This window comes from Schistocerca piceifrons, unplaced genomic scaffold (genome assembly GCF_021461385.2).
Source record: "Schistocerca piceifrons isolate TAMUIC-IGC-003096 unplaced genomic scaffold, iqSchPice1.1 HiC_scaffold_1763, whole genome shotgun sequence".
Taxonomy (NCBI): domain Eukaryota; kingdom Metazoa; phylum Arthropoda; class Insecta; order Orthoptera; family Acrididae; genus Schistocerca; species Schistocerca piceifrons.
The window spans coordinates 93,006-113,008 of record NW_025727638.1 but is presented as its reverse complement, the minus strand read 5'-3'; the positions used below and the strand labels follow the sequence as shown (position 1 = coordinate 113,008).

The 20,003-nt window shown below is 43.6% G+C and overlaps 38 non-coding genes across 38 annotated transcripts; 20 read left to right on the top strand and 18 right to left on the bottom strand.

Annotated features, from left to right (window-relative positions):
* The first annotated feature begins 9 nt into the window (after positions 1 to 9).
* Trnaq-cug lies at positions 10 to 81 on the top strand. Its single transcript has one exon. It is a non-coding gene; the product is annotated as a tRNA-Gln (tRNA).
* A 358-nt stretch (positions 82 to 439) lies between these two features.
* Positions 440 to 528, bottom strand: Trnay-gua. The gene is given in 2 exon segments: positions 440 to 475; positions 492 to 528. It is a non-coding gene; the product is annotated as a tRNA-Tyr (tRNA).
* Positions 529 to 775: 247 nt separating this feature from the next.
* Trnaq-cug lies at positions 776 to 847 on the top strand. The gene has a single exon. It is a non-coding gene; the product is annotated as a tRNA-Gln (tRNA).
* A 358-nt stretch (positions 848 to 1,205) lies between these two features.
* Trnay-gua lies at positions 1,206 to 1,294 on the bottom strand. The gene is given in 2 exon segments: positions 1,206 to 1,241; positions 1,258 to 1,294. It is a non-coding gene; the product is annotated as a tRNA-Tyr (tRNA).
* A 248-nt stretch (positions 1,295 to 1,542) lies between these two features.
* Positions 1,543 to 1,614, top strand: Trnaq-cug. The gene has a single exon. It is a non-coding gene; the product is annotated as a tRNA-Gln (tRNA).
* A 358-nt stretch (positions 1,615 to 1,972) lies between these two features.
* Positions 1,973 to 2,061, bottom strand: Trnay-gua. Its single transcript is given in 2 exon segments — positions 1,973 to 2,008; positions 2,025 to 2,061. It is a non-coding gene; the product is annotated as a tRNA-Tyr (tRNA).
* Positions 2,062 to 2,309: 248 nt separating this feature from the next.
* Positions 2,310 to 2,381, top strand: Trnaq-cug. Its single transcript has one exon. It is a non-coding gene; the product is annotated as a tRNA-Gln (tRNA).
* Positions 2,382 to 2,739: 358 nt separating this feature from the next.
* Trnay-gua lies at positions 2,740 to 2,828 on the bottom strand. Its single transcript is given in 2 exon segments — positions 2,740 to 2,775; positions 2,792 to 2,828. It is a non-coding gene; the product is annotated as a tRNA-Tyr (tRNA).
* Positions 2,829 to 3,076: 248 nt separating this feature from the next.
* Trnaq-cug lies at positions 3,077 to 3,148 on the top strand. The gene has a single exon. It is a non-coding gene; the product is annotated as a tRNA-Gln (tRNA).
* Positions 3,149 to 3,506: 358 nt separating this feature from the next.
* Positions 3,507 to 3,595, bottom strand: Trnay-gua. The gene is given in 2 exon segments: positions 3,507 to 3,542; positions 3,559 to 3,595. It is a non-coding gene; the product is annotated as a tRNA-Tyr (tRNA).
* A 248-nt stretch (positions 3,596 to 3,843) lies between these two features.
* On the top strand, positions 3,844 to 3,915 carry Trnaq-cug. Its single transcript has one exon. It is a non-coding gene; the product is annotated as a tRNA-Gln (tRNA).
* Positions 3,916 to 4,273: 358 nt separating this feature from the next.
* Trnay-gua lies at positions 4,274 to 4,362 on the bottom strand. The gene is given in 2 exon segments: positions 4,274 to 4,309; positions 4,326 to 4,362. It is a non-coding gene; the product is annotated as a tRNA-Tyr (tRNA).
* Positions 4,363 to 4,610: 248 nt separating this feature from the next.
* Positions 4,611 to 4,682, top strand: Trnaq-cug. The gene has a single exon. It is a non-coding gene; the product is annotated as a tRNA-Gln (tRNA).
* A 358-nt stretch (positions 4,683 to 5,040) lies between these two features.
* On the bottom strand, positions 5,041 to 5,129 carry Trnay-gua. Its single transcript is given in 2 exon segments — positions 5,041 to 5,076; positions 5,093 to 5,129. It is a non-coding gene; the product is annotated as a tRNA-Tyr (tRNA).
* Positions 5,130 to 5,377: 248 nt separating this feature from the next.
* Trnaq-cug lies at positions 5,378 to 5,449 on the top strand. Its single transcript has one exon. It is a non-coding gene; the product is annotated as a tRNA-Gln (tRNA).
* Positions 5,450 to 5,807: 358 nt separating this feature from the next.
* On the bottom strand, positions 5,808 to 5,896 carry Trnay-gua. Its single transcript is given in 2 exon segments — positions 5,808 to 5,843; positions 5,860 to 5,896. It is a non-coding gene; the product is annotated as a tRNA-Tyr (tRNA).
* Positions 5,897 to 6,144: 248 nt separating this feature from the next.
* On the top strand, positions 6,145 to 6,216 carry Trnaq-cug. Its single transcript has one exon. It is a non-coding gene; the product is annotated as a tRNA-Gln (tRNA).
* Positions 6,217 to 6,574: 358 nt separating this feature from the next.
* Trnay-gua lies at positions 6,575 to 6,663 on the bottom strand. The gene is given in 2 exon segments: positions 6,575 to 6,610; positions 6,627 to 6,663. It is a non-coding gene; the product is annotated as a tRNA-Tyr (tRNA).
* A 248-nt stretch (positions 6,664 to 6,911) lies between these two features.
* On the top strand, positions 6,912 to 6,983 carry Trnaq-cug. Its single transcript has one exon. It is a non-coding gene; the product is annotated as a tRNA-Gln (tRNA).
* A 358-nt stretch (positions 6,984 to 7,341) lies between these two features.
* Positions 7,342 to 7,430, bottom strand: Trnay-gua. The gene is given in 2 exon segments: positions 7,342 to 7,377; positions 7,394 to 7,430. It is a non-coding gene; the product is annotated as a tRNA-Tyr (tRNA).
* Positions 7,431 to 7,678: 248 nt separating this feature from the next.
* Trnaq-cug lies at positions 7,679 to 7,750 on the top strand. Its single transcript has one exon. It is a non-coding gene; the product is annotated as a tRNA-Gln (tRNA).
* A 358-nt stretch (positions 7,751 to 8,108) lies between these two features.
* On the bottom strand, positions 8,109 to 8,197 carry Trnay-gua. Its single transcript is given in 2 exon segments — positions 8,109 to 8,144; positions 8,161 to 8,197. It is a non-coding gene; the product is annotated as a tRNA-Tyr (tRNA).
* A 248-nt stretch (positions 8,198 to 8,445) lies between these two features.
* On the top strand, positions 8,446 to 8,517 carry Trnaq-cug. The gene has a single exon. It is a non-coding gene; the product is annotated as a tRNA-Gln (tRNA).
* A 358-nt stretch (positions 8,518 to 8,875) lies between these two features.
* On the bottom strand, positions 8,876 to 8,964 carry Trnay-gua. Its single transcript is given in 2 exon segments — positions 8,876 to 8,911; positions 8,928 to 8,964. It is a non-coding gene; the product is annotated as a tRNA-Tyr (tRNA).
* A 248-nt stretch (positions 8,965 to 9,212) lies between these two features.
* On the top strand, positions 9,213 to 9,284 carry Trnaq-cug. Its single transcript has one exon. It is a non-coding gene; the product is annotated as a tRNA-Gln (tRNA).
* Positions 9,285 to 9,642: 358 nt separating this feature from the next.
* Trnay-gua lies at positions 9,643 to 9,731 on the bottom strand. Its single transcript is given in 2 exon segments — positions 9,643 to 9,678; positions 9,695 to 9,731. It is a non-coding gene; the product is annotated as a tRNA-Tyr (tRNA).
* A 248-nt stretch (positions 9,732 to 9,979) lies between these two features.
* Trnaq-cug lies at positions 9,980 to 10,051 on the top strand. The gene has a single exon. It is a non-coding gene; the product is annotated as a tRNA-Gln (tRNA).
* Positions 10,052 to 10,409: 358 nt separating this feature from the next.
* Trnay-gua lies at positions 10,410 to 10,498 on the bottom strand. Its single transcript is given in 2 exon segments — positions 10,410 to 10,445; positions 10,462 to 10,498. It is a non-coding gene; the product is annotated as a tRNA-Tyr (tRNA).
* A 248-nt stretch (positions 10,499 to 10,746) lies between these two features.
* Trnaq-cug lies at positions 10,747 to 10,818 on the top strand. The gene has a single exon. It is a non-coding gene; the product is annotated as a tRNA-Gln (tRNA).
* A 358-nt stretch (positions 10,819 to 11,176) lies between these two features.
* On the bottom strand, positions 11,177 to 11,265 carry Trnay-gua. Its single transcript is given in 2 exon segments — positions 11,177 to 11,212; positions 11,229 to 11,265. It is a non-coding gene; the product is annotated as a tRNA-Tyr (tRNA).
* A 248-nt stretch (positions 11,266 to 11,513) lies between these two features.
* Trnaq-cug lies at positions 11,514 to 11,585 on the top strand. Its single transcript has one exon. It is a non-coding gene; the product is annotated as a tRNA-Gln (tRNA).
* Positions 11,586 to 11,943: 358 nt separating this feature from the next.
* On the bottom strand, positions 11,944 to 12,032 carry Trnay-gua. The gene is given in 2 exon segments: positions 11,944 to 11,979; positions 11,996 to 12,032. It is a non-coding gene; the product is annotated as a tRNA-Tyr (tRNA).
* A 248-nt stretch (positions 12,033 to 12,280) lies between these two features.
* Trnaq-cug lies at positions 12,281 to 12,352 on the top strand. Its single transcript has one exon. It is a non-coding gene; the product is annotated as a tRNA-Gln (tRNA).
* Positions 12,353 to 18,389: 6,037 nt separating this feature from the next.
* On the top strand, positions 18,390 to 18,461 carry Trnaq-cug. Its single transcript has one exon. It is a non-coding gene; the product is annotated as a tRNA-Gln (tRNA).
* A 358-nt stretch (positions 18,462 to 18,819) lies between these two features.
* Trnay-gua lies at positions 18,820 to 18,908 on the bottom strand. The gene is given in 2 exon segments: positions 18,820 to 18,855; positions 18,872 to 18,908. It is a non-coding gene; the product is annotated as a tRNA-Tyr (tRNA).
* A 248-nt stretch (positions 18,909 to 19,156) lies between these two features.
* On the top strand, positions 19,157 to 19,228 carry Trnaq-cug. The gene has a single exon. It is a non-coding gene; the product is annotated as a tRNA-Gln (tRNA).
* Positions 19,229 to 19,586: 358 nt separating this feature from the next.
* Positions 19,587 to 19,675, bottom strand: Trnay-gua. Its single transcript is given in 2 exon segments — positions 19,587 to 19,622; positions 19,639 to 19,675. It is a non-coding gene; the product is annotated as a tRNA-Tyr (tRNA).
* A 248-nt stretch (positions 19,676 to 19,923) lies between these two features.
* Positions 19,924 to 19,995, top strand: Trnaq-cug. The gene has a single exon. It is a non-coding gene; the product is annotated as a tRNA-Gln (tRNA).
* Positions 19,996 to 20,003: the final 8 nt, after the last annotated feature.

Below are 20,003 nucleotides of genomic sequence, written 5' to 3'. Positions count from 1 at the left end.
CTCCTGTCTGGTTCCATGGTGTAACGGTTAGCACTCTGGACTCTGAATCCAGCGATCCGAGTTCGAATCTCGGTGGAACCTTCGTTTAGTCTAAATTTTCTGTAATAAGCGTTTCTCGCCGAGGAAGTAACAGCGATAGGCTCAGGGGTGTAGTTTCTACGTTTGTATTAAAAACGAGATGTCTATGAAACGGCTGAATATTGGTGCGACTATGTGACCTATATAGCACATTAAACGAGTAATGCCTGTAAGAGCAAGCAATTTTACTATAATTCGAAGAAATATCATTATCCTACGAAGGCTAAGAATCCCATGATTATCAACTAGCTACTAGAAGCTGAGCAAATGAATTTCCTTTAAAATAGGTTTAAAACATAGGGAGGTTCTGACCGAGTGGGCATGCTCTGGAGCCTCTTTGCTCCTGAGATTAGAAAAACAGTCCTCTGGGCCGGATTTGAACCAGCGACCTATGGATAACTGTGAATCTTCCACTACAGTCCACCGCTCTACCAACTGAGCTACCAGAGGCCCTGCATACTTTCTTATTCGTACTGATTGCTTTACGTCCGTCCCTGTCTTTCGTTTCCACACACTGCTACTCAGCGCTGCCATATAGACGCACAGGAAATGCAGTCATCGGCTGCAAGTGCAAACATTGCCCAGATTAAGTTTTATAATGCTCGATCGTGTCAATTATGTTAAAAAATGCAAGTAGAAGTGTCTGAAGTACGTCAGAACACTGCTAAGTGTATTTACGAGTCCCATTCTCCTGTCTGGTTCCATGGTGTAACGGTTAGCACTCTGGACTCTGAATCCAGCGATCCGAGTTCGAATCTCGGTGGAACCTTCGTTTAGTCTAAATTTTCTGTAATAAGCGTTTCTCGCCGAGGAAGTAACAGCGATAGGCTCAGGGGTGTAGTTTCTACGTTTGTATTAAAAACGAGATGTCTATGAAACGGCTGAATATTGGTGCGACTATGTGACCTATATAGCACATTAAACGAGTAATGCCTGTAAGAGCAAGCAATTTTACTATAATTCGAAGAAATATCATTATCCTACGAAGGCTAAGAATCCCATGATTATCAACTAGCTACTAGAAGCTGAGCAAATGAATTTCCTTTAAAATAGGTTTAAAACATAGGGAGGTTCTGACCGAGTGGGCATGCTCTGGAGCCTCTTTGCTCCTGAGATTAGAAAAACAGTCCTCTGGGCCGGATTTGAACCAGCGACCTATGGATAACTGTGAATCTTCCACTACAGTCCACCGCTCTACCAACTGAGCTACCAGAGGCCCTGCATACTTTCTTATTCGTACTGATTGCTTTACGTCCGTCCCTGTCTTTCGTTTCCACACACTGCTACTCAGCGCTGCCATATAGACGCACAGGAAATGCAGTCATCGGCTGCAAGTGCAAACATTGCCCAGATTAAGTTTTATAATGCTCGATCGTGTCAATTATGTTAAAAAATGCAAGTAGGAAGTGTCTGAAGTACGTCAGAACACTGCTAAGTGTATTTACGAGTCCCATTCTCCTGTCTGGTTCCATGGTGTAACGGTTAGCACTCTGGACTCTGAATCCAGCGATCCGAGTTCGAATCTCGGTGGAACCTTCGTTTAGTCTAAATTTTCTGTAATAAGCGTTTCTCGCCGAGGAAGTAACAGCGATAGGCTCAGGGGTGTAGTTTCTACGTTTGTATTAAAAACGAGATGTCTATGAAATGGCTGAATATTGGTGCGACTATGTGACCTATATAGCACATTAAACGAGTAATGCCTGTAAGAGCAAGCAATTTTACTATAATTCGAAGAAATATCATTATCCTACGAAGGCTAAGAATCCCATGATTATCAACTAGCTACTAGAAGCTGAGCAAATGAATTTCCTTTAAAATAGGTTTAAAACATAGGGAGGTTCTGACCGAGTGGGCATGCTCTGGAGCCTCTTTGCTCCTGAGATTAGAAAAACAGTCCTCTGGGCCGGATTTGAACCAGCGACGTATGGATAACTGTGAATCTTCCACTACAGTCCACCGCTCTACCAACTGAGCTACCAGAGGCCCTGCATACTTTCTTATTCGTACTGATTGCTTTACGTCCGTCCCTGTCTTTCGTTTCCACACACTGCTACTCAGCGCTGCCATATAGACGCACAGGAAATGCAGTCATCGGCTGCAAGTGCAAACATTGCCCAGATTAAGTTTTATAATGCTCGATCGTGTCAATTATGTTAAAAAATGCAAGTAGGAAGTGTCTGAAGTACGTCAGAACACTGCTAAGTGTATTTACGAGTCCCATTCTCCTGTCTGGTTCCATGGTGTAACGGTTAGCACTCTGGACTCTGAATCCAGCGATCCGAGTTCGAATCTCGGTGGAACCTTCGTTTAGTCTAAATTTTCTGTAATAAGCGTTTCTCGCCGAGGAAGTAACAGCGATAGGCTCAGGGGTGTAGTTTCTACGTTTGTATTAAAAACGAGATGTCTATGAAACGGCTGAATATTGGTGCGACTATGTGACCTATATAGCACATTAAACGAGTAATGCCTGTAAGAGCAAGCAATTTTACTATAATTCGAAGAAATATCATTATCCTACGAAGGCTAAGAATCCCATGATTATCAACTAGCTACTAGAAGCTGAGCAAACGAATTTCCTTTAAAATAGGTTTAAAACATAGGGAGGTTCTGACCGAGTGGGCATGCTCTGGAGCCTCTTTGCTCCTGAGATTAGAAAAACAGTCCTCTGGGCCGGATTTGAACCAGCGACCTATGGATAACTGTGAATCTTCCACTACAGTCCACCGCTCTACCAACTGAGCTACCAGAGGCCCTGCATACTTTCTTATTCGTACTGATTGCTTTACGTCCGTCCCTGTCTTTCGTTTCCACACACTGCTACTCAGCGCTGCCATATAGACGCACAGGAAATGCAGTCATCGGCTGCAAGTGCAAACATTGCCCAGATTAAGTGTTATAATGCTCGATCGTGTCAATTATGTTAAAAAATGCAAGTAGGAAGTGTCTGAAGTACGTCAGAACACTGCTAAGTGTATTTACGAGTCCCATTCTCCTGTCTGGTTCCATGGTGTAACGGTTAGCACTCTGGACTCTGAATCCAGCGATCCGAGTTCGAATCTCGGTGGAACCTTCGTTTAGTCTAAATTTTCTGTAATAAGCGTTTCTCGCCGAGGAAGTAACAGCGATAGGCTCAGGGGTGTAGTTTCTACGTTTGTATTAAAAACGAGATGTCTATGAAACGGCTGAATATTGGTGCGACTATGTGACCTATATAGCACATTAAACGAGTAATGCCTGTAAGAGCAAGCAATTTTACTATAATTCGAAGAAATATCATTATCCTACGAAGGCTAAGAATCCCATGATTATCAACTAGCTACTAGAAGCTGAGCAAATGAATTTCCTTTAAAATAGGTTTAAAACATAGGGAGGTTCTGACCGAGTGGGCATGCTCTGGAGCCTCTTTGCTCCTGAGATTAGAAAAACAGTCCTCTGGGCCGGATTTGAACCAGCGACCTATGGATAACTGGGAATCTTCCACTACAGTCCACCGCTCTACCAACTGAGCTACCAGAGGCCCTGCATACTTTCTTATTCGTACTGATTGCTTTACGTCCGTCCCTGTCTTTCGTTTCCACACACTGCTACTCAGCGCTGCCATATAGACGCACAGGAAATGCAGTCATCGGCTGCAAGTGCAAACATTGCCCAGATTAAGTTTTATAATGCTCGATCGTGTCAATTATGTTAAAAAATGCAAGTAGGAAGTGTCTGAAGTACGTCAGAACACTGCTAAGTGTATTTACGAGTCCCATTCTCCTGTCTGGTTCCATGGTGTAACGGTTAGCACTCTGGACTCTGAATCCAGCGATCCGAGTTCGAATCTCGGTGGAACCTTCGTTTAGTCTAAATTTTCTGTAATAAGCGTTTCTCGCCGAGGAAGTAACAGCGATAGGCTCAGGGGTGTAGTTTCTACGTTTGTATTAAAAACGAGATGTCTATGAAACGGCTGAATATTGGTGCGACTATGTGACCTATATAGCACATTAAACGAATAATGCCTGTAAGAGCAAGCAATTTTACTATAATTCGAAGAAATATCATTATCCTACGAAGGCTAAGAATCCCATGATTATCAACTAGCTACTAGAAGCTGAGCAAATGAATTTCCTTTAAAATAGGTTTAAAACATAGGGAGGTTCTGACCGAGTGGGCATGCTCTGGAGCCTCTTTGCTCCTGAGATTAGAAAAACAGTCCTCTGGGCCGGATTTGAACCAGCGACCTATGGATAACTGTGAATCTTCCACTACAGTCCACCGCTCTACCAACTGAGCTACCAGAGGCCCTGCATACTTTCTTATTCGTACTGATTGCTTTACGTCCGTCCCTGTCTTTCGTTTCCACACACTGCTACTCAGCGCTGCCATATAGACGCACAGGAAATGCAGTCATCGGCTGCAAGTGCAAACATTGCCCAGATTAAGTTTTATAATGCTCGATCGTGTCAATTATGTTAAAAAATGCAAGTAGGAAGTGTCTGAAGTACGTCAGAACACTGCTAAGTGTATTTACGAGTCCCATTCTCCTATCTGGTTCCATGGTGTAACGGTTAGCACTCTGGACTCTGAATCCAGCGATCCGAGTTCGAATCTCGGTGGAACCTTCGTTTAGTCTAAATTTTCTGTAATAAGCGTTTCTCGCCGAGGAAGTAACAGCGATAGGCTCAGGGGTGTAGTTTCTACGTTTGTATTAAAAACGAGATGTCTATGAAACGGCTGAATATTGGTGCGACTATGTGACCTATATAGCACATTAAACGAGTAATGCCTGTAAGAGCAAGCAATTTTACTATAATTCGAAGAAATATCATTATCCTACGAAGGCTAAGAATCCCATGATTATCAACTAGCTACTAGAAGCTGAGCAAATGAATTTCCTTTAAAATAGGTTTAAAACATAGGGAGGTTCTGACCGAGTGGGCATGCTCTGGAGCCTCTTTGCTCCTGAGATTAGAAAAACAGTCCTCTGGGCCGGATTTGAACCAGCGACCTATGGATAACTGTGAATCTTCCACTACAGTCCACCGCTCTACCAACTGAGCTACCAGAGGCCCTGCATACTTTCTTATTCGTACTGATTGCTTTACGTCCGTCCCTGTCTTTCGTTTCCACACACTGCTACTCAGCGCTGCCATATAGACGCACAGGAAATGCAGTCATCGGCTGCAAGTGCAAACATTGCCCAGATTAAGTTTTATAATGCTCGATCGTGTCAATTATGTTAAAAAATGCAAGTAGGAAGTGTCTGAAGTACGTCAGAACACTGCTAAGTGTATTTACGAGTCCCATTCTCCTGTCTGGTTCCATGGTGTAACGGTTAGCACTCTGGACTCTGAATCCAGCGATCCGAGTTCGAATCTCGGTGGAACCTTCGTTTAGTCTAAATTTTCTGTAATAAGCGTTTCTCGCCGAGGAAGTAACAGCGATAGGCTCAGGGGTGTAGTTTCTACGTTTGTATTAAAAACGAGATGTCTATGAAACGGCTGAATATTGGTGCGACTATGTGACCTATATAGCACATTAAACGAGTAATGCCTGTAAGAGCAAGCAATTTTACTATAATTCGAAGAAATATCATTATCCTACGAAGGCTAAGAATCCCATGATTATCAACTAGCTACTAGAAGCTGAGCAAATGAATTTCCTTTAAAATAGGTTTAAAACATAGGGAGGTTCTGACCGAGTGGGCATGCTCTGGAGCCTCTTTGCTCCTGAGATTAGAAAAACAGTCCTCTGGGCCGGATTTGAACCAGCGACCTATGGATAACTGTGAATCTTCCACTACAGTCCACCGCTCTACCAACTGAGCTACCAGAGGCCCTGCATACTTTCTTATTCGTACTGATTGCTTTACGTCCGTCCCTGTCTTTCGTTTCCACACACTGCTACTCAGCGCTGCCATATAGACGCACAGGAAATGCAGTCATCGGCTGCAAGTGCAAACATTGCCCAGATTAAGTTTTATAATGCTCGATCGTGTCAATTATGTTAAAAAATGCAAGTAGGAAGTGTCTGAAGTACGTCAGAACACTGCTAAGTGTATTTACGAGTCCCATTCTCCTGTCTGGTTCCATGGTGTAACGGTTAGCACTCTGGAATCTGAATCCAGCGATCCGAGTTCGAATCTCGGTGGAACCTTCGTTTAGTCTAAATTTTCTGTAATAAGCGTTTCTCGCCGAGGAAGTAACAGCGATAGGCTCAGGGGTGTAGTTTCTACGTTTGTATTAAAAACGAGATGTCTATGAAACGGCTGAATATTGGTGCGACTATGTGACCTATATAGCACATTAAACGAGTAATGCCTGTAAGAGCAAGCAATTTTACTATAATTCGAAGAAATATCATTATCCTACGAAGGCTAAGAATCCCATGATTATCAACTAGCTACTAGAAGCTGAGCAAATGAATTTCCTTTAAAATAGGTTTAAAACATAGGGAGGTTCTGACCGAGTGGGCATGCTCTGGAGCCTCTTTGCTCCTGAGATTAGAAAAACAGTCCTCTGGGCCGGATTTGAACCAGCGACCTATGGATAACTGTGAATCTTCCACTACAGTCCACCGCTCTACCAACTGAGCTACCAGAGGCCCTGCATACTTTCTTATTCGTACTGATTGCTTTACGTCCGTCCCTGTCTTTCGTTTCCACACACTGCTACTCAGCGCTGCCATATAGACGCACAGGAAATGCAGTCATCGGCTGCAAGTGCAAACATTGCCCAGATTAAGTTTTATAATGCTCGATCGTGTCAATTATGTTAAAAAATGCAAGTAGGAAGTGTCTGAAGTACGTCAGAACACTGCTAAGTGTATTTACGAGTCCCATTCTCCTGTCTGGTTCCATGGTGTAACGGTTAGCACTCTGGACTCTGAATCCAGCGATCCGAGTTCGAATCTCGGTGGAACCTTCGTTTAGTCTAAATTTTCTGTAATAAGCGTTTCTCGCCGAGGAAGTAACAGCGATAGGCTCAGGGGTGTAGTTTCTACGTTTGTATTAAAAACGAGATGTCTATGAAACGGCTGAATATTGGTGCGACTATGTGACCTATATAGCACATTAAACGAGTAATGCCTGTAAGAGCAAGCAATTTTACTATAATTCGAAGAAATATCATTATCCTACGAAGGCTAAGAATCCCATGATTATCAACTAGCTACTAGAAGCTGAGCAAATGAATTTCCTTTAAAATAGGTTTAAAACATAGGGAGGTTCTGACCGAGTGGGCATGCTCTGGAGCCTCTTTGCTCCTGAGATTAGAAAAACAGTCCTCTGGGCCGGATTTGAACCAGCGACCTATGGATAACTGTGAATCTTCCACTACAGTCCACCGCTCTACCAACTGAGCTACCAGAGGCCCTGCATACTTTCTTATTCGTACTGATTGCTTTACGTCCGTCCCTGTCTTTCGTTTCCACACACTGCTACTCAGCGCTGCCATATAGACGCACAGGAAATGCAGTCATCGGCTGCAAGTGCAAACATTGCCCAGATTAAGTTTTATAATGCTCGATCGTGTCAATTATGTTAAAAAATGCAAGTAGGAAGTGTCTGAAGTACGTCAGAACACTGCTAAGTGTATTTACGAGTCCCATTCTCCTGTCTGGTTCCATGGTGTAACGGTTAGCACTCTGGACTCTGAATCCAGCGATCCGAGTTCGAATCTCGGTGGAACCTTCGTTTAGTCTAAATTTTCTGTAATAAGCGTTTCTCGCCGAGGAAGTAACAGCGATAGGCTCAGGGGTGTAGTTTCTACGTTTGTATTAAAAACGAGATGTCTATGAAACGGCTGAATATTGGTGCGACTATGTGACCTATATAGCACATTAAACGAGTAATGCCTGTAAGAGCAAGCAATTTTACTATAATTCGAAGAAATATCATTATCCTACGAAGGCTAAGAATCCCATGATTATCAACTAGCTACTAGAAGCTGAGCAAATGAATTTCCTTTAAAATAGGTTTAAAACATAGGGAGGTTCTGACCGAGTGGGCATGCTCTGGAGCCTCTTTGCTCCTGAGATTAGAAAAACAGTCCTCTGGGCCGGATTTGAACCAGCGACCTATGGATAACTGTGAATCTTCCACTACAGTCCACCGCTCTACCAACTGAGCTACCAGAGGCCCTGCATACTTTCTTATTCGTACTGATTGCTTTACGTCCGTCCCTGTCTTTCGTTTCCACACACTGCTACTCAGCGCTGCCATATAGACGCACAGGAAATGCAGTCATCGGCTGCAAGTGCAAACATTGCCCAGATTAAGTTTTATAATGCTCGATCGTGTCAATTATGTTAAAAAATGCAAGTAGGAAGTGTCTGAAGTACGTCAGAACACTGCTAAGTGTATTTACGAGTCCCATTCTCCTGTCTGGTTCCATGGTGTAACGGTTAGCACTCTGGACTCTGAATCCAGCGATCCGAGTTCGAATCTCGGTGGAACCTTCGTTTAGTCTAAATTTTCTGTAATAAGCGTTTCTCGCCGAGGAAGTAACAGCGATAGGCTCAGGGGTGTAGTTTCTACGTTTGTATTAAAAACGAGATGTCTATGAAACGGCTGAATATTGGTGCGACTATGTGACCTATATAGCACATTAAACGAGTAATGCCTGTAAGAGCAAGCAATTTTACTATAATTCGAAGAAATATCATTATCCTACGAAGGCTAAGAATCCCATGATTATCAACTAGCTACTAGAAGCTGAGCAAATGAATTTCCTTTAAAATAGGTTTAAAACATAGGGAGGTTCTGACCGAGTGGGCATGCTCTGGAGCCTCTTTGCTCCTGAGATTAGAAAAACAGTCCTCTGGGCCGGATTTGAACCAGCGACCTATGGATAACTGTGAATCTTCCACTACAGTCCACCGCTCTACCAACTGAGCTACCAGAGGCCCTGCATACTTTCTTATTCGTACTGATTGCTTTACGTCCGTCCCTGTCTTTCGTTTCCACACACTGCTACTCAGCGCTGCCATATAGACGCACAGGAAATGCAGTCATCGGCTGCAAGTGCAAACATTGCCCAGATTAAGTTTTATAATGCTCGATCGTGTCAATTATGTTAAAAAATGCAAGTAGGAAGTGTCTGAAGTACGTCAGAACACTGCTAAGTGTATTTACGAGTCCCATTCTCCTGTCTGGTTCCATGGTGTAACGGTTAGCACTCTGGACTCTGAATCCAGCGATCCGAGTTCGAATCTCGGTGGAACCTTCGTTTAGTCTAAATTTTCTGTAATAAGCGTTTCTCGCCGAGGAAGTAACAGCGATAGGCTCAGGGGTGTAGTTTCTACGTTTGTATTAAAAACGAGATGTCTATGAAACGGCTGAATATTGGTGCGACTATGTGACCTATATAGCACATTAAACGAGTAATGCCTGTAAGAGCAAGCAATTTTACTATAATTCGAAGAAATATCATTATCCTACGAAGGCTAAGAATCCCATGATTATCAACTAGCTACTAGAAGCTGAGCAAATGAATTTCCTTTAAAATAGGTTTAAAACATAGGGAGGTTCTGACCGAGTGGGCATGCTCTGGAGCCTCTTTGCTCCTGAGATTAGAAAAACAGTCCTCTGGGCCGGATTTGAACCAGCGACCTATGGATAACTGTGAATCTTCCACTACAGTCCACCGCTCTACCAACTGAGCTACCAGAGGCCCTGCATACTTTCTTATTCGTACTGATTGCTTTACGTCCGTCCCTGTCTTTCGTTTCCACACACTGCTACTCAGCGCTGCCATATAGACGCACAAGAAATGCAGTCATCGGCTGCAAGTGCAAACATTGCCCAGATTAAGTTTTATAATGCTCGATCGTGTCAATTATGTTAAAAAATGCAAGTAGGAAGTGTCTGAAGTACGTCAGAACACTGCTAAGTGTATTTACGAGTCCCATTCTCCTGTCTGGTTCCATGGTGTAACGGTTAGCACTCTGGACTCTGAATCCAGCGATCCGAGTTCGAATCTCGGTGGAACCTTCGTTTAGTCTAAATTTTCTGTAATAAGCGTTTCTCGCCGAGGAAGTAACAGCGATAGGCTCAGGGGTGTAGTTTCTACGTTTGTATTAAAAACGAGATGTCTATGAAACGGCTGAATATTGGTGCGACTATGTGACCTATATAGCACATTTAACGAGTAATGCCTGTAAGAGCAAGCAATTTTACTATAATTCGAAGAAATATCATTATCCTACGAAGGCTAAGAATCCCATGATTATCAACTAGCTACTAGAAGCTGAGCAAATGAATTTCCTTTAAAATAGGTTTAAAACATAGGGAGGTTCTGACCGAGTGGGCATGCTCTGGAGCCTCTTTGCTCCTGAGATTAGAAAAACAGTCCTCTGGGCCGGATTTGAACCAGCGACCTATGGATAACTGTGAATCTTCCACTACAGTCCACCGCTCTACCAACTGAGCTACCAGAGGCCCTGCATACTTTCTTATTCGTACTGATTGCTTTACGTCCGTCCCTGTCTTTCGTTTCCACACACTGCTACTCAGCGCTGCCATATAGACGCACAGGAAATGCAGTCATCGGCTGCAAGTGCAAACATTGCCCAGATTAAGTTTTATAATGCTCGATCGTGTCAATTATGTTAAAAAATGCAAGTAGGAAGTGTCTGAAGTACGTCAGAACACTGCTAAGTGTATTTACGAGTCCCATTCTCCTGTCTGGTTCCATGGTGTAACGGTTAGCACTCTGGACTCTGAATCCAGCGATCCGAGTTCGAATCTCGGTGGAACCTTCGTTTAGTCTAAATTTTCTGTAATAAGCGTTTCTCGCCGAGGAAGTAACAGCGATAGGCTCAGGGGTGTAGTTTCTACGTTTGTATTAAAAACGAGATGTCTATGAAACGGCTGAATATTGGTGCGACTATGTGACCTATATAGCACATTAAACGAGTAATGCCTGTAAGAGCAAGCAATTTTACTATAATTCGAAGAAATATCATTATCCTACGAAGGCTAAGAATCCCATGATTATCAACTAGCTACTAGAAGCTGAGCAAATGAATTTCCTTTAAAATAGGTTTAAAACATAGGGAGGTTCCGACCGAGTGGGCATGCTCTGGAGCCTCTTTGCTCCTGAGATTAGAAAAACAGTCCTCTGGGCCGGATTTGAACCAGCGACCTATGGATAACTGTGAATCTTCCACTACAGTCCACCGCTCTACCAACTGAGCTACCAGAGGCCCTGCATACTTTCTTATTCGTACTGATTGCTTTACGTCCGTCCCTGTCTTTCGTTTCCACACACTGCTACTCAGCGCTGCCATATAGACGCACAGGAAATGCAGTCATCGGCTGCAAGTGCAAACATTGCCCAGATTAAGTTTTATAATGCTCGATCGTGTCAATTATGTTAAAAAATGCAAGTAGGAAGTGTCTGAAGTACGTCAGAACACTGCTAAGTGTATTTACGAGTCCCATTCTCCTGTCTGGTTCCATGGTGTAACGGTTAGCACTCTGGACTCTGAATCCAGCGATCCGAGTTCGAATCTCGGTGGAACCTTCGTTTAGTCTAAATTTTCTGTAATAAGCGTTTCTCGCCGAGGAAGTAACAGCGATAGGCTCAGGGGTGTAGTTTCTACGTTTGTATTAAAAACGAGATGTCTATGAAACGGCTGAATATTGGTGCGACTATGTGACCTATATAGCACATTAAACGAGTAATGCCTGTAAGAGCAAGCAATTTTACTATAATTCGAAGAAATATCATTATCCTACGAAGGCTAAGAATCCCATGATTATCAACTAGCTACTAGAAGCTGAGCAAATGAATTTCCTTTAAAATAGGTTTAAAACATAGGGAGGTTCTGACCGAGTGGGCATGCTCTGGAGCCTCTTTGCTCCTGAGATTAGAAAAACAGTCCTCTGGGCCGGATTTGAACCAGCGACCTATGGATAACTGTGAATCTTCCACTACAGTCCACCGCTCTACCAACTGAGCTACCAGAGGCCCTGCATACTTTCTTATTCGTACTGATTGCTTTACGTCCGTCCCTGTCTTTCGTTTCCACACACTGCTACTCAGCGCTGCCATATAGACGCACAGGAAATGCAGTCATCGGCTGCAAGTGCAAACATTGCCCAGATTAAGTTTTATAATGCTCGATCGTGTCAATTATGTTAAAAAATGCAAGTAGGAAGTGTCTGAAGTACGTCAGAACACTGCTAAGTGTATTTACGAGTCCCATTCTCCTGTCTGGTTCCATGGTGTAACGGTTAGCACTCTGGACTCTGAATCCAGCGATCCGAGTTCGAATCTCGGTGGAACCTTCGTTTAGTCTAAATTTTCTGTAATAAGCGTTTCTCGCCGAGGAAGTAACAGCGATAGGCTCAGGGGTGTAGTTTCTACGTTTGTATTAAAAACGAGATGTCTATGAAACGGCTGAATATTGGTGCGACTATGTGACCTTTATAGCACATTAAACGAGTAATGCCTGTAAGAGTAAGCAATTTTACTATAATTCGAAGAAATATCATTATCCTACGAAGGCTAAGAATCCCATGATTATCAACTAGCTACTAGAAGCTGAGCAAATGAATTTCCTTTAAAATAGGTTTAAAACATAGGGAGGTTCTGACCGAGTGGGCATGCTCTGGAGCCTCTTTGCTCCTGAGATTAGAAAAACAGTCCTCTGGGCCGGATTTGAACCAGCGACCTATGGATAACTGTGAATCTTCCACTACAGTCCACCGCTCTACCAACTTTTTTTTTTTTTTTTTTTTTTTTATGCCGTCCTTGGCGAGCTTCATCAGCTATAGTCAAAAGAAATCAAAGTCTCCAGATTCACTGGCGTCGTACAACAGTACACAAAAGAATACTGGTTCTTCCGGATTACAAGGAGTTCATTGCCTCGTCTTCTTTGTAATATAAGTGCAACGAAAAATAGAAATCTCTCTCAAAACCAAGGGAAAAAAAATGTCTCTTCCCGCAAAAAACAAATAATGAGGAATAAGAAAGAAAAGAAAACTTCAGGTTCTTCAAGCGCCATAGGTGAAACGATAACGAAAATAGTATTCAGTGTTCGCTTGTACTTGGGAACTTCACCGTGGAAATGTTAACAGTAATCGTGGATTGACTTTAGAATCACCCAATTCCCTGTTTCTCAAACAGTATTTTTAACATGTTTCCAAAATCCCTTTTAATGTGCGGGAACTGGTTTCTTCGCCAATATGCCGTTTCCATATAAGCAGTAAAGGCAGTAATATTGTCTTCTCCGTGGTTAGTGATGACGTAAGTGACAAAATGACCCAGCATCCACATAACAGTATTGTTTTTCGTTTTGGGGTAAAACCGTGTATCAGGCCACAGGAGGATATCAGTTGTATAAAGACTTTCAGTGCTACGTGTGAGCAGCGCCAATCGTTTCCGCGCCCAATGCCAGTTGAACTGATGCCCGCAGCAAGTAAACCTGTGCCTCAGAGTGTCTACCAATCCACATTTGAGGCAGTTGTCAGTAGCACTTAAGCCAATGCGGTTGAGTTTTTCGTTGGTTGGAACAAGATTGTGGACAACATTATACCAGGCGGAAATCACATCGGAGGAATGAATTTTTAGAGTAATATTGGTCCACACTGCCGTCCAGACGATTCTTGGGTAGTGCATTTCAATTGTAGTTGGAGCTTCGTACTTCTGCCACTGAGCAAGTAAGAACACTGTCGTGAGACAAGGACTTGTGAAAACACTGTCACCTAAGTAACTAATTTCGAGGTAATAAACACCGACATGTTGCAATTGAAAGTTGAGTTTACCGATGTCAATTGGCGGTTTCATACATTTAGGGCGAACAATGCGAAACAGCTTCGATGTGATAGTATGGGGCATCGTGGTAATTATCACAGTTGTTCGTTTTATATAGAGTGCTGTCGCCTTTCGACGGATATCATTGAGTTGCAGGCCCCCAGCTTGCACTGACTTAGACAGTGTGGTATAGGTTAACTTAAAAATATGACCGAGCCACACAAACCTGCTGGACAAACGCATGATCTTATGGGCTTGCATTTTGGGAAGAGGGAACACCTGAGCAACATAATAAGCTTTACAGAGTATGTATGTATTCAAAATCCTGATCTTCTGGAGGATATTTGTCGATCGCCAGGTGTTTTCCACTATAGCTCCCTGTATGCGATTGGCAGTAAGTTTCCAGTTTTTAGCTGCCATACGTAAGGGACACCTATCGATGATGATACCCAGAGCAACATGTTGTTCGACGATCTGCGCCCACGGTATAGCAAGAGATTCGAAGCCCCGTAAGCGTAGAACCTTACATTTACCCTCACTGAGTTTCGCCCCAGAAGCAGTGCTGTAAGTATCAATCTCAGCCCGCAATTGGGCCACTTCAGACTCATGACGTAGGATAACAGCAACATCATCGGCGTAAGCCCTCACAGTAAGATTGCTCCCTAAGACAGAAAGGCCACTTAATGTGATACACAATCTCTTCAGAAATGGCTCGAGCGACAAAACAAAGAGCGACATCGACAACGGACTGCCTTGCGTTACACCGCGTCGTATGCTAACAGCTTGTGTCAGCTGACCGTTAACTGTGATCCTAGCAGTAATGCCGGTTATCATATTCCGAATGACTGCCACAGCTCGTTCTTCGAGTCCAATTCGTTGCAGGATGCGTTCTAAATAGTGATGACTAACGCGGTCAAAAGCTTTGCAAAAGTCAAGAAAAAGGAAAGCACATTTGATGTTGGTTACGGCCGCTACTGAAATAACGTCTCTGTACTCTGCAACCGGAGTCATAATGGATCTCCCTGGAAGGCAAGACTGATGTGAATAAATAACTTTCCCAAGGATGGGGGCCATTCTGCTATTAATCGCTCGGGCAATCGTTTTATAATCAAAGTTCAATAATGTGAATGGACGGAGATTATCAACTCGCTTGTGACCAGTGCTCTTCGAGACTAAAACAATTCTACCCACTTTCAAGTCGGCAGGAAGAGGACCACCACTCATGACTTCATTAACAATTTCAGTAAAAGTACCACCAAGGACATTCCAGAATTTGGTATAAAATTCCTTGGGCAAACCATCAGGACCAGGCGATTTAAAGGAAGGCGACTTGGAGATCAAGGCTAAAACTTCCTCGGGAGTGAAATCCGATAAAAAGTCGACATTGTCAGCAGGACTAATCGCCCTATCAAAAACATTGACCACTGCACTGACAGCAGGTTCATTGACAATCTCACTGGAATACAGTCGTTGGAAATGTTGGTGAATTTCACTAATAATGGCCGCTTGAGTAGAGAGTAATTCCCCATTATCTCTTTCCAAAACATCAATGAAAGCCCGGCGGCGGCGTGATAAATGCTTGAATAAATGGTACATAGATGTCATTTCGTCGGCTAAAACAGATTTAGGTTTGGATTTAACTTTCAGACCTTCCAATTGTTGACGCTTCAAGCTGACAAGTTTAGCCTTGACACGTTGAATTGATGGAAAGTTAGTGTTGGTCGCAGTGGATGAATCATACAATTGTCGCAACACAGTGTAGTAAAACTCAAAGGTCTTCTTGCAGGCGCGTGCTTTCTGAGCACTATAATAAATGAGACTTTTTCGAAGCTTTGGTTTGGCAACAGTGGTCCACCACATCGCTTTAGTCGGATAAAAAGTGATGGAACGCAAACAAGTTTCCCACACATGTCTGATAACGTCAAATAATTCAGCGTCCGCCAGATGCGATATGTTTAACATCCACGGGGAACGAAATAATTTGGTAGGCTGTCGATTTAAGTGAATTGTTGCCGCAACAGCGCAATGGTCGGTAAAACTAGCCGGGATTACGTCAACCGCTAGGAGTCGGTCACTGATACAGTCCGATAGATAAATTCTATCCAGACGGCTGCATGAAGTAACGGTGAAAAAAGTGAATTTAACTAAAGTAGGATACCGCAGTTCCCAAGCATCTTTCAGCTTAATATTCTTAACTAGCTCGTGCAGTTCTTTACAGTAGTTAAAATTAGGGGACTGATCGTTTTTACGTAGAACACAGTTAAAGTCACCTCCTATTATCAGGTTTTGAGGACTTCCCCGCAACAGATACGTAACATCCTCCTTATAAAAACGTGACCGTTCGAATTTGTTGCTGTTGCCTGACGGGGCATATAAGTTAACAAGGGTGACATCAAAAATTTTACAGCCCACTCCTCGACCGGAATCTAAAAACTCGATCTCCCCAACTGGAATACCTTCCCGTATTAAAAGTGCGGTACCTGTACTTTCCTCAGGAGCAACGTTTGATATGGTTTTAAAACCAGAGATGAAGAGATTCAAAACAGTAACTTCCTGTAACAACACAATATCAGCGTCAGATTCGTATAGAAACTGCTGTAGGGCCGCAATTTTGAGATCAGATCGAATCTTATTTATGTTCAGGGAGACGAATTTGTACGCTTGTGCCATTAGTACAGTGAGGTACGGAAAGGGTCACTAAACAACACTGGTCGCATTACAAGGGCATAGAAACTTCGGAATGGTCTGCATTGTCGGGAGGATCACGAACAGTCACTTGGGTGTCGTTGGGTTTGTTTTTCTTCCGTACTGCGTTGACGTTGGGTTGAACTTTGGTCCTACTACGTGCTCTGCTAGGGAACACATCGGCAGACGGAGGCGTGGGAGGGTCCTGAGTGACTTCGCAGTCCATAACGGGATGTGACGCCTCAGCCATCTGATCTGCAGAAAGAACTGACTCAGAAGGTGGACAAGTTTGTTTGTTGTCACTAGCACGAACTGCGTGTTTGTTTGTAGACGGACTTTGACTTCCTTCAGTTTGTACACAAATACTGCCTTCCTCGTTATGCTTATCGGGAGCACGCGCTTGTTGTGATTCGTCCTGTGGTGACGTCGCGACTTCAGGCGGCGGGCTCGGCTGTTGTGATGCCAAAGCTGCCTGTACGTCACTCGGAATGACGTCAATAGCCGCAACGTCGACAGCTGCGTGCGACGGTTCAGAAAAACGTGAGTTAGTCACCGTAACCGGCATCTCTTTCGGGACGTCATGTTCTAATTCCTGGAGATCTTCGTCCGGACTATCATCATCACACGTTCGTCGCCGTTTGTGGCTCAGCAGCTGCACGTCAGATTTGGAAGCAGGCGGATCTGTAACCGGTTTTGAAGGAAAGGGTGGAAAGTCGGCAACAGGCAAACCAGGCTCTGGGGGCAATATTTCACTATCACTAGGGCGTTCGATGTCCGTGATTGGTGCCTCCCTAACAAGATCGGCCAATGTCAATTTTCTACGCTGTTCCAAAGTACTTTTGAGAACAAAGACACGTTTAGGGCAGTTCGTACGCAAGTGGCCAGTTTCGTTACAAATAAAGCATGTGCCTGGTTGCCCACTGTAGGTGACATGCACTTTATACCCACAAACAATAAGATGGGAGGGGATATCTTGCTTGACGTGCATTTCGACTGACCGGACGCCACTAAAACACTGTAACCGATGTTGGCTAGACCAACGTTCGTTACGGATTTGCTTGACCTCCCCATACTTCGTCAAAATCTCACGTAAATAACAGTTTTCAACTTCCGGCGGCAGGTTGTACACACGGACATTTTTATATTCTACATCAGCATTGGATATGAGAACAGTACTCACCGAGGCGTCACGATGACGGAACTCAGCTCTGCTACCATGTTTTAACAGAATCCTCTCCAGTAACACAGGGTTTAACAACTTGACGAAGAAACAGTAGAGATCTGTGTCGTAATAGGCAGTATGAACCTGGTCAGACGTAATACCAATGACATCCACTATGAAATCGTGAACTTCCATGGAACTCGGTTGAACATGACGTGTAGACTTGTCAAATTCGAAACACAGAGTACATTTCCTTGGGAACAACCTGGACGACATATCCACTTATTAAACGGTCGAGACCGCTAACACAGAACGACACAAAACACTAAAAGCGAATCTAGCAAATCTAGCAAACAACGTAAACAACGAAAGTAGTCACGGCTTGCACACGCTATTGCGGAGCGAAGGCACAAACACGTGCGACCTGCACGGCGTCGCAAGCGGAACTACGAAAACCAACTGAGCTACCAGAGGCCCTGCATACTTTCTTATTCGTACTGATTGCTTTACGTCCGTCCCTGTCTTTCGTTTCCACACACTGCTACTCAGCGCTGCCATATAGACGCACAGGAAATGCAGTCATCGGCTGCAAGTGCAAACATTGCCCAGATTAAGTTTTATAATGCTCGATCGTGTCAATTATGTTAAAAAATGCAAGTAGGAAGTGTCTGAAGTACGTCAGAACACTGCTAAGTGTATTTACGAGTCCCATTCTCCTGTCTGGTTCCATGGTGTAACGGTTAGCACTCTGGACTCTGAATCCAGCGATCCGAGTTCGAATCTCGGTGGAACCTTCGTTTAGTCTAAATTTTCTGTAATAAGCGTTTCTCGCCGAGGAAGTAACAGCGATAGGCTCAGGGGTGTAGTTTCTACGTTTGTATTAAAAACGAGATGTCTATGAAACGGCTGAATATTGGTGCGACTATGTGACCTATATAGCACATTAAACGAGTAATGCCTGTAAGAGCAAGCAATTTTACTATAATTCGAAGAAATATCATTATCCTACGAAGGCTAAGAATCCCATGATTATCAACTAGCTACTAGAAGCTGAGCAAATGAATTTCCTTTAAAATAGGTTTAAAACATAGGGAGGTTCTGACCGAGTGGGCATGCTCTGGAGCCTCTTTGCTCCTGAGATTAGAAAAACAGTCCTCTGGGCCGGATTTGAACCAGCGACCTATGGATAACTGTGAATCTTCCACTACAGTCCACCGCTCTACCAACTGAGCTACCAGAGGCCCTGCATACTTTCTTATTCGTACTGATTGCTTTACGTCCGTCCCTGTCTTTCGTTTCCACACACTGCTACTCAGCGCTGCCATATAGACGCACAGGAAATGCAGTCATCGGCTGCAAGTGCAAACATTGCCCAGATTAAGTTTTATAATGCTCGATCGTGTCAATTATGTTAAAAAATGCAAGTAGGAAGTGTCTGAAGTACGTCAGAACACTGCTAAGTGTATTTACGAGTCCCATTCTCCTGTCTGGTTCCATGGTGTAACGGTTAGCACTCTGGACTCTGAATCCAGCGATCCGAGTTCGAATCTCGGTGGAACCTTCGTTTAGTCTAAATTTTCTGTAATAAGCGTTTCTCGCCGAGGAAGTAACAGCGATAGGCTCAGGGGTGTAGTTTCTACGTTTGTATTAAAAACGAGATGTCTATGAAACGGCTGAATATTGGTGCGACTATGTGACCTATATAGCACATTAAACGAGTAATGCCTGTAAGAGCAAGCAATTTTACTATAATTCGAAGAAATATCATTATCCTACGAAGGCTAAGAATCCCATGATTATCAACTAGCTACTAGAAGCTGAGCAAATGAATTTCCTTTAAAATAGGTTTAAAACATAGGGAGGTTCTGACCGAGTGGGCATGCTCTGGAGCCTCTTTGCTCCTGAGATTAGAAAAACAGTCCTCTGGGCCGGATTTGAACCAGCGACCTATGGATAACTGTGAATCTTCCACTACAGTCCACCGCTCTACCAACTGAGCTACCAGAGGCCCTGCATACTTTCTTATTCGTACTGATTGCTTTACGTCCGTCCCTGTCTTTCGTTTCCACACACTGCTACTCAGCGCTGCCATATAGACGCACAGGAAATGCAGTCATCGGCTGCAAGTGCAAACATTGCCCAGATTAAGTTTTATAATGCTCGATCGTGTCAATTATGTTAAAAAATGCAAGTAGGAAGTGTCTGAAGTACGTCAGAACACTGCTAAGTGTATTTACGAGTCCCATTCTCCTGTCTGGTTCCATGGTGTAACGGTTAGCACTCTGGACTCTGAATCCAGCGATCCGAGTTCGAATCTCGGTGGAACCTTCGTTTAG